This window comes from Manis javanica, chromosome 4 (assembly GCF_040802235.1).
Source record: "Manis javanica isolate MJ-LG chromosome 4, MJ_LKY, whole genome shotgun sequence".
NCBI classification, from domain to species: domain Eukaryota; kingdom Metazoa; phylum Chordata; class Mammalia; order Pholidota; family Manidae; genus Manis; species Manis javanica.
The window spans coordinates 143,318,398-143,332,047 of record NC_133159.1 but is presented as its reverse complement, the minus strand read 5'-3'; the positions used below and the strand labels follow the sequence as shown (position 1 = coordinate 143,332,047).

Genomic DNA, 13,650 nt, shown 5'->3' with positions numbered 1-13,650 from the left:
GTAACGTACAGGCATGGCATCTATGATATCTCCCAGAACAGAGATTATTTTCTGTTTATTTTTGTCAGCTGAAATGCTGGATCCAGGTGGAAGAGAAGTATTCTCTGCATTGCTTTGCAAATGCCCCACAGGCTCATCTCCTCCTTGTAGGTTTGAAAGAAGTTGTTTAATGAATTGTAATAATGCTGATTCTGCACCGTCCAGATATTCATCAGAGAAATAAGGTAATATGTAGTTTAGTGCACTAACAACACTTTCCTTGCTAAAGTCTCCTTGCTCACTTTTGAAGGCTGAAAAACTGATTGCATTTAGGTCTGCAGCCGCCTTCTCTGGCTCGATAGTCAGCTCAGGGCTGCTACTCTTCTTCCGGGATTGTAATGCCTTCATGAACGACCCTTCTGGGTTCCCTACAGATGTTTCATCATCTGTCAAAAACAAGAGATTGCTTTTCATCTTACTACGCTGATGGACAGTGACTGAAATGGAGTTGGGGGTGAGCAGAGGGGACTTGATAGTATGGGTGAATGTCAAAACTACAATGTTACTCATGTGAAACCTTCATAAGATTGTATATCAATGATACCTCAATTTAAAAATGAGAGACTGCTTTTGATAATGAAAGACTGATGAGACAGCTTTTTGTCAGTCTACAGCCATATATCTCAGTCAAATAGATTGGGAATCAGCAAACATTTGAGGTTTGATTAGGAGAAAAATAAACACAAACTTAAACTATGGTCGGCAACAACAAAAGGAGAGGAATATGTCTTTTGAAAAATCGCTTCCTGTTAGGAACACTCCATAGTGGAAAATACAGTACTACGTGCAGGATCATTCCATTGGTCCTCAAGGGCCAATTGTCCCGTGCTCAAGAAAAGCCAAGGCTGGAAGACAAATACTTCCCCTCGGCTAGATTCTCAGCAGATCTAACGGTGACTCCTCACATTCACATACTCCATCCTGTAGTGCTTCACATGCAAAGGGAGTGTGCAACTTTCTCTCTCCACCTCTGCAGCGTGTTCCTGTTCTTGCTACCATCACAGATGACCACACCACCACCCACTGTGAACAAGTTCTCTTCTCTATATGCCCTTCTCCACCTACCCACCTATTCCTTTGCTTGGTCCCTGCTTCCATATATCCCAGCCCCCATGAGAGAAGGCTCTATAAAGGGGGAAAAAACAAAAACAAAAAACAGCATGTCTACCCTGGCTCTTTGCTTAAATTTTAGCAGGGATCTGGGGTGTGCGTTAAGAGAGCTGTCAGGTTGTTATGTCAATGTGGAATATTCAGTAAATCAATGGAACAATACCTGAGGTCCTAAAATGCAAAAAAGAAAAAAAATTTTTTTCAGATGTCTGCTTTGCTTTCATTTAATTTAATTTCTAGCATTTCCAGCTTTACCTGGGGAACCATCCAAAGCTTCTGTCTATGTGAAGGTCGAGGGCAGCTGCACAAGTTCACTGGCCAGCTGGGTTTTTTCCAGAAGAATTACAACTATGTTTGGTGGTGGTGGTGAGAGTCAGAGTAGGAGGTAAGGGTCGTGAGGAAGGAGGAGCATGGGCTTGCAGAGAGCCCCAAACTGATGCTAGCGGGCCTGAGCACTAGGCTACAATCTATACCACTTCGATCTCATGTTTCCTCACCTATAAAAGTAGAATGAAAATGCCTGTTTTGCCCACCTTTAGTGGGAAAAGGGAATGACATAACTGGCAAGAAAAAATTTTTTTTAATACGCAACATTGTATTTATAGAAGAAGCTAAGTATTATTTATGATGTGCCCCAGATCATTTTATGATGTGCCCCAGAGACCCGTATTCAAGCTATCTGAGCATGAAAGCACATTTTGGAAGTCATCATGTTAGTGCCAAGGAAACCTACTACATAGAAAAATGCTTAAAAGCACCTGAGTGTTTTTGGGAATAGAAAAGCTTGAGTTCAGAGCAAATTTAGAGTTGGACAGTCTAAGAACAGAAGAGCCTTCCCATCCATTAGAAGGGCTGAGCAGCAGCTTCTGGCTATAGAACCAGAAACTCTCAGGTTCCAAAGAAAAATTTTATAAAATAGCACTACTTGTACTCCTCTATAAAAATAACAGAAACAAAATAAACAAAAACATATCTATACTTGTCCTACAAGACAAAGGGCATATGAGACCTCAGGCATATAAAATCAGTTTGTGAACTGTAATACGTGTATGAGTAAGTTCTCGTTCAGGCGTTAAGCACCAGGCAGAGAGCATAGTACACAGGATGTGGCCACTAATGCTCATTCTTTCCCCTTCCATTCCTTTCTCTTGTTCCTTTAAGTATGTGGATCACTGTCACTGTTAGCTTAATAAGATAACTGAGAATCTGACTTTTAGCAAAGGAGTAGTTCTAAGAAATGTAGGGAGCTGAACTCTTAATGAATTGATAAAAATAATGCAATAGGAGGATGGAGCCAAGATGGCGATGTGAGTAGTTCACTGGAAATCTCCTCCCAAAAACATGTATATTTATGGAAATACAATCTGACTATTCTTAAAAGAGACACCAGTGGATACAGTACAACAGCCAGGATACATCTACATCTGCGAGAACTCAACATCACATGAACAGGGTAAGATACAAGCTGTGGCCAGGTGGAACCTGAATGCTCTCCCACCCCAAAACCCGGTGGGAAGAAAGGAGTTGAAAGGGGGAAGGAGTGAAAGCCCAGGACTGCTAAACAACCAGCTCTAGAAATCTGCACCCGGAACACAGACACAAGGTGCACGGGGTGCTGGATATTAAAGAAACAGAAAAGCAAAACCTGTGGGCAGGTCCCCGCAACTGGCACCCCTGAGACAAAAAGAAAAGTGAGTGCTTTCTGCAAGTCTTAAAGAGATAGAGACCCCACAGCTAGACGAAGTTGTCCCGGCACACTTAGCCAGGAGCTGGGAATCCCAGGGAACTTTAGGTGCTCTAACCCCCTGGGCAGCAGAGCATCTCTGAAGCCCCTCACGGCAATAAGCAGCCTGCCAGTCACTCCCCCAACTGGTGCGGACCCCAACACACAAGCCCAGAAGTGGGAGAGAGGCAGCACGCGCTGGGGGCGGCAGCCCGAGAGGGGCCTGGGAGAGGCCTGTGTGAGCCCACGGCAGCGGCAACCAAGCAGCTGGGGAGAGGCCCGAGCGAGGCTGCAATGGTAGCAACTGAATGGCCCAGGAGCGGCCCACGTGTGCCGGCAGTGCCAGAGGGGACTGGGAGCGGCCCATGGGAGCCAGTGGCAGTGGCAGAGGAGCAGCTCAGGAGTAGCCGTGCCACCAGCAGCCACCCGGAATCCCAGCCCAACGCACAGCCACCTGGGCCATACCGAAAGGGCGCTGCCAGCACACCGCTGCACAGCAGGGGCACCACTTTCATGAGGGAGCGCACTCGATGCACCTGCCACTCCCTGCAGGGCTCTGCACTGCTCTGACAGAGACCCCACGCACACCAGCTTAGGGGATTAACCCAGTGGCTGCTCCAGGAGTATGGGTAACCAACACAGGCAGTGGAGAAGGGCAAGGTGTCCAGCAAGCAGGAAAGGACTTTCTTCACCAAGCTGACACACCTGCTACCTGCCTACAGCCACCGCTATCACCATGAAGAGGCAGAAGAATTTAGTCCAGTCCAAAACAGTCCAGACAACCCCTGAGAGAGGGCCTGTGGAGATAGACTTAACCAGTCTCCCTGAAAAAGAATTCAAAATAAAAAGCATAAACATGCTGATGGATCTGCAGAGAAATATGCAAAAGCTAAAGGACCAAGTACAGAGGGAGACTACAGAAATAAAACAATCTCTGGAAGGACTTAAAAGCAGAATGGATGGGATGCAAGAGGCCATCAATGCACTAGAAACCAGAGAACAGGAACGCGTACAGGCTGATGCAGAGAGAGACAAAAGGATGTCCAGAAATGAAACAATATTAAGAGAACTGTGTGACCAATCCAAAAGGAACAATATCTGCATTATAGGGGTACCAGAAGAACAAGAGAGAGAAAAAGGGATACAAAGTGTCTTTGAAGAAATAATAGCTGAAAACTTCCCCAAACTGGGGGAGCAAATACTTGCTCAGACCACGGAAGCACACAGAACTCCCAACAGAAGGAACCCAAAGAGGACAATACCAAGACACATAATAATTAAAATGGCAAAGATCAAGGACAAGGACAGAGTATTAAAGGCAGCCAGTGACAGAAAAAAGGTCACCTACAAAAGATGACCCATCAGGCTATCATCACACTTCTCAACAGAAACCTTACAGGCCAGAAGAGAATGGCATGATATATTTAATGCAATGAAACAAAAGGGCCTTGAGCCAAGGATACTGTATCCAGCATGATTATCATTTAAACATGAAGGAGGGATTAAACAATTCCCAGAGAAGCAAAAGTTGAGGAAATTTGCCTCCAACAAACCACCTCTACAGGGTATTTTAGAGGGACTGCTCTAGATGGGAGCAGGCCTAAAAATAGCATAGAACAAAACACCCAACATATGAAGAATGGAGGAGGAGGAATAAGAAGGGAGAGAAATAAAGACACATCAGACAGTGTTTATAATAGCTCAATAAGCGAGTAAAGTTGGACAGTAAGATAGTAAAGAAGCTAACCTTGAACCTTTGGTAACCACAAACTTAAATCCTGCAATGGCAATAAGTACATATCTTTCAATAATCACTCTAAATGTAAATGGACTGAATGCAACAATCAAAAGACACAGAGTAATAGAATGGATAAAAAAGCAAGACCGTTCTATATGCTGCTTACAAGAGACTCACCTCAAACCCAAACATATACACAGACTAAAAGTCAAGGGATGGAAAAAGATATTTCATGCAAACAACAGGGAGAAAAAGGCAGGGGTTGCAGTACTAGTATCAGAGAAAATAGACTTCAAAACAAAGAAAGTCACAAGACATAAAGAAGGACATTACATAACGATAAAGGGGTCAGTCCAACATGAGGATATAACCATTATAAATATACATGCACCCAATACAGGAGCACCAACATATGTGAAACAAAGACTAACAAAATTAAAGGAGGAAAAAGAATGCAATGCATTCATTCTTGGAGACTTCAACACACAACTCACTCCAAAGGACAGATCCACCAGACAGAAAATAAGTAACGACACAGACGCACTGAACAACACACTAGAACAGATGGACCTAATTGACATCCATAGAACTCTACATCCAAAAGCAACAGGATACACATCCTTCACAAGTGCACATGGAACATTCTCCAGAAAAGATGACATACTACTTCACAAAAAGAGCCTCAGTAAATTCAAAAAGATTGAAATCCTACCAACCAACTTTTCAGACCACAAAGGTATGAAACTAGAAATAAATTGTACAAAGAAAGCAAAAAGGCTCACAAACACATGGAGGCTTAAAACACGCTCCTAAATAGTCAATGGATCAATGACCAAATTAAAATAGAGATCAAGCAATATATGAAAACAAATGAAAACATCAACACAAAGCCCCAACTACTGTGGGAGGCAGCAAAAGCAGTCTTAAGAGGAAAGTATGTAGCAATTCAGGCATATATAAAGAAGTAAGAACAATCCCAAATGAATAGTCTAATGTCACAATTATCGAAATTGGGAAAAGAAGAACAAATGAGGCCTAAGGTCAGCAGAAGGAGGGACATAATAAAGATCAGAGAAGAAATAAATAAAATTGAGAAGAATAAAACAATAGAAAAAATCAATGAAACCAAGAACTGGTTCTTTGAGAAAATAAACAAAATAGATAAGCCTCTAACCAGACTTATTAAGAGAAAAAGAGAATCAACACACATCAACAGAATCAGAAACGAGAAAGGAAAAATCACGATGGACCCTACAGAAATACAAAGAATTATTCGATAATACTATGAAACCCTACATGCTATCAAGCAGGAAAATGTAGGAGAAATGGGCAACTTCCTAGAAAAATACAACCTTCCAAGACTGACACAGAAAGAAACAGAAAATCTAGACAGACCAATTACCAGCAACGAAATCGAAGCGGTAATCAAAAAACTAACCAAGAACAAAACCCCCGGCTAGATGGATTTACCTCGGAATTTTATCAGACATACAGAGAAGACATACTATCCATTCTCCTTAAAGTTTTCCAAAAAATAGAAGAGGAGGGAATACACCCAAACTCATTCTATGGAGCCAACATCACCCTAATACCAAAACCAGGCAAAGATCTCACCAAAAAAGAAAACTACAGACCAATATCTTGGAAGGAACAAGATTCAAAATTCCATCACCATCATCCACCACATCAACAAAAAACACAAGATCATCTCCCTAGATGCTGAAAAAGCATTCGACAAAATTCAACACCCATTCATGATAAAAACTCTCAACAAAATGGGTATAGAGGGCAAGTACCTCAACATAATAAAGGCCATATATATGACAAACCCACAGCTAACATCACAGCTAACAGCAAGAGGCTGAAAGCTTTTCCTCTGAGATCGGGAACAAGACAAGGATGCCCGCTATCCCCACTGTTATTCAACATAGTACTGGAGGTCCAAGCCACGGCAATTGGACAAAACAAAGAAATACAAGGAATCCAGAATGGTAGAGAAGAAGTCAAACTGTCACTATTTGCAGATGACATGATACTGTACATCAAAAACCCTAAAGACTCCACTCCAAAACTAGTAGAACTAATATCGGAATTCAGCAAAGTTGCAGGATACAAAATTAACACACAGAAATCTGTGGCTCTCCTATACACTAACAATGAACTAACAGAAAGAGAAACCAGGAAAACAAGTCATTCACAATAGCATCAAAAAGAATAAAATCCCTAGGAATAAACTTAACCAACGAAGTAAAAGACCTATACCCTGAAAACTACAAGACACTCTTAAGAGAAATTAAAGAGAACACTAACAAATGGAAACTCATCTCATGCTCCTGGCTGGGAAGAATTAATATTGTCAAAATGGCCATCCTGCCCAAAGCAATATACAGATTCAATGCAATCTCTATTAAATTACCAACAGCATTCTTCAACGAACTGGAACAAATAGTTCAAAAATTCATATAGAATGACCGAAGACCCCAAATAGCCAAAGCAATCCTAAGAAGGAACACTAAAGTGGGTGGGATCTCGCTCCCCAACTTCAAGTTCTACTACAAAGCCACAGTAATCAAGACAATTTGGTACTGGCACAAGAACAGAGACACAGACCAGTGGAACAGAATAGAGACTCCAAATATTAACCCAAACATATATGGTCAATTAATATACGATAAAGGAGCCATGGACATACACTGGGGAAATGACAGTCTCTTCAACAGATGGTACTGGCAAAACTGGACAGCTACATGTAAGAGAATGAAACTGGATCACTGCTAACCCCATACACAAAAGTAAATTCGAAATGAATCAAAGACCTGAATGTCAGTCGTGAAACCATAACACTCTTAGAAAAAAACATTGGCAAAAATCTCTTGGACATAAACATAAGTGACTTCTTCATGAACCTATCTCCCTGGGGAAGGGAAACAAAAGCAAAAATGAACAGGTGGGACTATATCAAGCTAAAAAGCTTCTGTACAGCAAAGGACACCATGAATAAAACAAAAAGGTATACTACAGTATCGGAGAATATATTCATAAATGACAGATCCAATTAAGGGTTCACATCCAAATTATATAAAGAGCTCACACACCTCAACAAACAAAAAGCAAATAATCCAATTAAAAAATGGGCTGAGGAGCTTAATAGACAGTTCTCTAAAGAAGAAATTCAGATGGCCAACAGATACATGAAAAGATGCTCCACATAACTTGTCATCAGAGAAACGCAAATTAAACCTACAATGAGATATCACCTCACACCAGTTAGGATTGCCACCATCCAAAAGACAAACAACAACAAATGTTGGTGAGGTTGTGGAGAAAGGAGAACCCTCCTACACTGTTGGTGGGAATGTAAATTAGTTCAACCATTGTAGAAAGCATTATGGAGGTTTCTCAAAATGCTTAAAATAGAAATACAATTTGACCCAGAAATTCCAATTCTAGGAATTTACCACAAGAATGCAGCAGCCCAGTTTGAAAAAGACATATGCACCCCTATGTTTATCGCAGCACTGTTTACAATAGCCAAGAAATGGAAGCAACCCAAGTGTCCATCAGCAGATGAATGGATAAAGAAGATGTGGTACATATACACAATGGAATATTATTCAGCCATAAGAAGAAAACAAATCCTACCATTTACAACAACATGGATGGAGCTAGAGGGTATTATGCTCAGTGAAATAAACCAGGCAGTGAAAGACAAGTATCAAATGATTTCACTTATATGTGGAGTATAAGAACAAAGAAAAACTGAAGGAACAAAACAGCAGCAGTATCACAGAACCCACGAATGGACAAACAGTTACCAAAGGTAAAGGGATTGGGGAGGATGGGTGGGACGGGAGGGATAAGTGCAGGGAAAAAAAAGGGGCATTACAATTAGCATGTATGATGTGGCAGGGGAGGGTACGGGGCGTGCTCTACAACACAGACAAGTAGTGATTTTACAGCATCTTACTATGCTGATGGAGAGTGACTGTGAAGAGGTATGTGGTGGGCACTTGGTGAAGGGGGGGCCTAGTAAACACAATGTTCTTCATGTAATTGTAGATTAATGAAACCAAATAATAATAATAATAATAATAATTTATCTCACATTATATGTGAAAACAAACTAATAAAAATGGACCATAGATAGACCTAAATTGACACCATTAGTTTAAAAATTAACAGTTAAAACATAAATAAAACATCATCGGGTAACGGTAACTCACCACAATATGCGATGTTTGTCAGACATTCACTGTCACAATGCAGCTTGACTGTGTTGCAGAGCCAGCAGGTCATATGGATTGGTAAAATCCTATATGTTGAAACACAGAGAATTAAATCAGTGGTAAAGGAGTTACTTGACTAGGCAACCCACAGGGCTGTGCAAAAGGAGTTCTTGGCACATATGGCCTGTGAAGTTGGGTAGGGATGAGCTGGCCAACCGCTGTTCTTGAATACTGTAAACAAACAGGAGGACAGAGATGCCTCACAGTAGGGTAAGAATGGAAGTGGGTATCGTAGGCCTAGAATAAAGGTGATAGGGATTAGAACTGGGTGACACTGATCTGTTAGAAATAAATGATATAATGGAGACAACTGAGGAAATTTGAATATCAGCTCTTCATTAGATAACATTATGCATAGGAATTTAATTTCTTCAGTGTGTTTTTAGTATTTTAAGCATATAGGGAAATTATTTGGATACCCAGAGAGGAAGGCATGTAGTTGACAAGAGACAGACTGACTGGCAGATGCTGTGGGACGTTGAGAAGATGAGGCTAGAGCAGTGGCCAGTAGATCTGACGGTGAGGGGAAGACAGTCATTTCTCAGCTGACCTGACAAAAACGGCGAGAGCAGACTGCTAAATGCAGGGGCCTTTCCCGTACTAATCTTGTGTAAGGCCATCAGTTAGCCTTAGCATAATACCAAATTTCTGTTAGCTTGTCGCATTGGAGGGGGATGGCACAATTAAAGGTGCAGTAAGTTGTGTAATAAATTGTCAGAAAGCCCTACAGAAACATTTTTTTAAACTGCAAAGATAAAAAATGAAATTTGACCCTTATCTCACATTATATGTGAAAATGAACTAAAAAAAAATGGATCATAGATAGACTTAAATTAATTAACCAACAAGTATTCAACTTATTGAAAGAAAACATAAGAGAAAAATCTTTGTGACTTTGGACTGGCAATGGGTTCCCAGACAAAGATTTCTTAGATAACGCACAAAAAAGGCACAAACCTATAAGAAAAACTAGAGCTAATCAAAATTCAAAGATTAAAGACTTCTGGTCTTCAGAGATACTTTAAATAGAATGAAGACAAGCTTTAATCTGAGAGAGGATATTTGCTAAACACATATCTGAGAGAAAGGACTTTTTCCAGAATATATAAAGCACTCTTAAAACTCAACAGTAAGATAAATATCCAATTAAAAATAGATTTGAACAGACCTGCCATTAAAGAAGATGTCTGCACATGTATAGACAACATCATCAGAGATTAGAGATCTATTAGAGAAATGCAAATCAAAACCACAATGAGACACAACCACACACCTCCAAGAAAGGCTAACATTTGTAAAACACTGAATATAAGGATCAGGTGAAAATGTGGAGCAACAGTCAAACCTCATGCACTGCTTTCTGGAATGCAAAATGGTGCAGCTACTTTAGAAAACAGCTTAGCAGTTTCTTCAAAAGTTAAATACATACCTAGCACAAAGACCTGCATGTGAAAGTTTGTCATAGCTTTTTATAGCCAAAACTAGAAACAACTCAAATGTTCGTTAATAGATGACTGGTATGGAACTCTACTCAGCAGTAAAAAGGAGGGACAGCTGTGACAATATGGATGACTCAGAAAAAAGATTATGCTAAGTAAAAAGAGCCAACACAACAGGTTACATGCGATATGAGTTCATTGATAAGACCTTCTGGAAAAGGCAAAAACTGCAGAGAAGAAAATCAGACTGGTGGTGGCCGGGGGGCTGGTGATGGGAGGAGGGGTTAGCCTGCAAAGGGCCATGAGGGGTCTTTCTGGAGTCACACAAGTTCTGCATTTCAAATTGTGGTGGTTACATAACTATACATTTGTTAAAATCCATCAAACTGTACTCTTAGAAAGCAAATTTGACTACATGAAAATCACACTTCAATAAGCCTGACTTAATAAAATAACGAAACTTTAAAAAATCAACTAAGTGAAAATAAATACAAGAAAAATCAACTTACAGTTTTTCTAACTTGGGGCTCATCATGACGATGCTCTCAACTGTTTTAAGTGTCACTTGGGTTTTTCCCATGTCTCTGAAGTAGAACGTTTATGATACGAACTCAAAGACAAAAGCTCTATTCTTAAAAAAATACTTAATGACACATTATTACTTCACTTCTGGCTTCTCTGTCTAGCCAGCTTGAGTTTACCTGCCACAGATGATAATTTCAGAGAGAAATTACTGAAGAAATTTAAATTTGTTTGCATCATCAAATTAATAACCTTGGCCCTGAACACTATGATCTTTTTGTCATCATGCTGCTTCTCGTTCTCACCTGCACCCACCACTCTAGATTATTTATTTTTTTAAATACACCTTATTCCTCTTTGCTTTCTGCGATAAGTTATATTTCTACATGCATCGGCACATTCCATATCTATGTGCATTCTTCAGCACCACTCTCTTTCTTGGATAGCTTGTCTTGCACATACACATTCTTTCTTAATCCTTTTTTTGCCCAAAACTCTTATTTCAATAACCCAGGTAAAATTAAAATTATTCTTTTTTAGAAAAAATGCAAAATACATAATCGTTGATGAAAGTGAAAGAGCAGAAATCATCTGATAAACCATGAGATTGTTGCAATACTTAAAAATACTTTAATGCTCTCAATTTGAAAAAATAAGAATCTTCAACAGTTGTCAGAGGATTATGACTGAGGTTTCTGAAAAAATGCAATGGAATTAAAATTATCTGCATTTCATGAAACATTCATTTTTTTTTTTTTTTGGTATAGGACTTAAAGGCTAAAAGAAAAAATCGTTATCTGTCTTTACCTATAAATCACACTTAGAGTCTGTAAAGCACTCTTGCTTTGGGAACTACCTACCTAGGTCTCTAGATGATAAAGGGGAGAAGTGAAAAAGGAAAAACACAGAAAAAAGTGGAAAGCAAAGACTTCTCAGATTGAGAATCCCACAAAGTGACTATGCTGGGAGGAAATCCCCTTGCTCTGTAGGAAATGGTATTCCTAGGTCCTCCATAATCCAAGGTGCTTTTCTTTCAGTTCTGGAAATTAAAACAGTTCCACAGTTTAAAGCACGCAGTGACAGCAGGACCTTGCTGTCACTTTTGGACCTTGCTTTTGGACCCAAAGAGAAAGGGATAAATCTGAGAGGAGGCGGTAAAACGCCTGCTCCCATCACAGCCTTGGCTACACTGCATGCAACCACCTGCTCACTTAGTCTCCTGGATTGTCAGCTCCTTGAAGGCAGGGACCACACTTTACTGTCAGTGTCACTCCTGTGCCTGACATGGTGCCTGGTGTTTACTAGGTATTTCATAAAAGTTTTTTGAATAAATAAATAACATTTTGCTTACATACCAATAAAATGAACAAATTCATTTTTATGCAAATTTTTATTCCAAAATGCTGAGATTTTCTTCTCCATTCTTTAAAACAAACACAGATCAAAAAAAAAAAAAACAGGAAGGAAAAATCTTCTTGTAAATTAACTTTACTCAAGAATCATTAGTGCATTTTGCAGAATATTATTATCACAACTAATATCAATTGGGCTGCCAGGAATCTGTGATTAGCTTTTCACATTTAATCCTCACAATAACCTTATGTGATGCATATTATTATTATTATTACCCCATTTTACAAATGAGGAAACTGAGGTAAAGAGAGGTTATATAACTCATCCTAAATCATCAAGCTAGTGCTAAGAAGCAGAGCTGAAATCTGAACTCAGCTCTGGTTCCAAAGCCTGGGTTTAACTTGTATGGGAGAAAGGGGTTTAAGACAGCTTTTACTTTAACCTCAATTTTGAGAGCACTAAATATAGAAATAGCTTTTCAAACGTGATCTACCCATCTGGGAAACCTCTATGAGAATTACATTTTCTCTTTTTATTCCTTTTCCCTAATCGTCTCCCATGCTTAAATATCTAATTAGCCTGTGGTCATTGAGACTTTAGAGATTTAAAACCATGTTGCAGGAGAATCAGTGAAAATGATGGAGTAAGGACATCTGAAAATTTATCCTATAAAAGCAACAACAACAACGACAACAACAAAAAAAACCAGTAGCAGAAATGGCCAAACCAGCTTTTTCTGAACTCTGGATATTTAATCAGTGGGCTTACAGCAATGTGGGGAGAATTTATTCAAGAAAAACATTAATTTCTCTACAAACAGTGAGTTCTGTGCTGCTTTAACTTCTCCTAGACCTTTGCTCTCTGTCCAGTGGTAGCTTTGAAAAACAGCCCAAGGTCCTTCAGAGCCTCCTTCCCAAAGACTTGTCTCCCTGTTAGTCTGGTGGTGCTCTGGAGGACCTTACCTGAAAGGTTTGTCTTTGACCTGACTGGGAGCTGCCTAGTGCTATAAGTCTCTCCTCAGAGGGCATTTTTTAAAACAATTACAGGTAAATGGTTTAATGTGGTAGGTGTGTGAGGCAGTGGACAAATAATAGCCGAACCAAAAAGCGTTAAAGGACAAGCTGAGGGAGGAGATGTTCACAGAGACTTTGAAAGGCTCCAACACATTCCTGGGAAACTGGAAAACCATGAGACATATTCCTGAGAATCTAGAAGAAAACCATTAGCACTGATGAATGAGTTCAGCAGGGTTGTGGAAGACAAAATCAGTAAGCAAAAATTAGCTGTATTTCTGTACACTAGCAGTGAACAATCCAAAAATGAAATTGAGAAAACAATTCCAAGTCTAACAGCATCACAAAGAATAAGTCTTAGGAAAAAATTTAGCCAAAGAAACACAAGATTGATTCACTGAAAACTATGAAACCCAGTGATTTGCCT

At 39.8% G+C, this 13,650-nt stretch overlaps 1 protein-coding gene across 5 annotated transcripts in view; it reads right to left on the bottom strand.

Moving 5' to 3' along the window:
• Positions 1-293: 293 nt before the first annotated feature.
• LOC108407721 (AP-2 complex subunit beta-like) overlaps positions 294-13,650 on the bottom strand; it is a 54,561-nt gene continuing 41,204 nt past the window's right edge. For 3 of the 5 annotated variants that reach the window (XR_012130611.1, XR_012130612.1, XR_012130613.1), the window contains 2 exons: positions 8,834-8,922; positions 295-425 (listed from right to left, as the gene is read on the bottom strand). The gene's annotated coding sequence lies outside the window, so the exon portion shown is untranslated. Of the gene's footprint in view, positions 426-8,833; positions 8,923-13,650 lie in introns of all 5 variants that reach the window. The other 2 variants (XR_012130615.1, XR_012130614.1) reach the window with 2 other exon arrangements.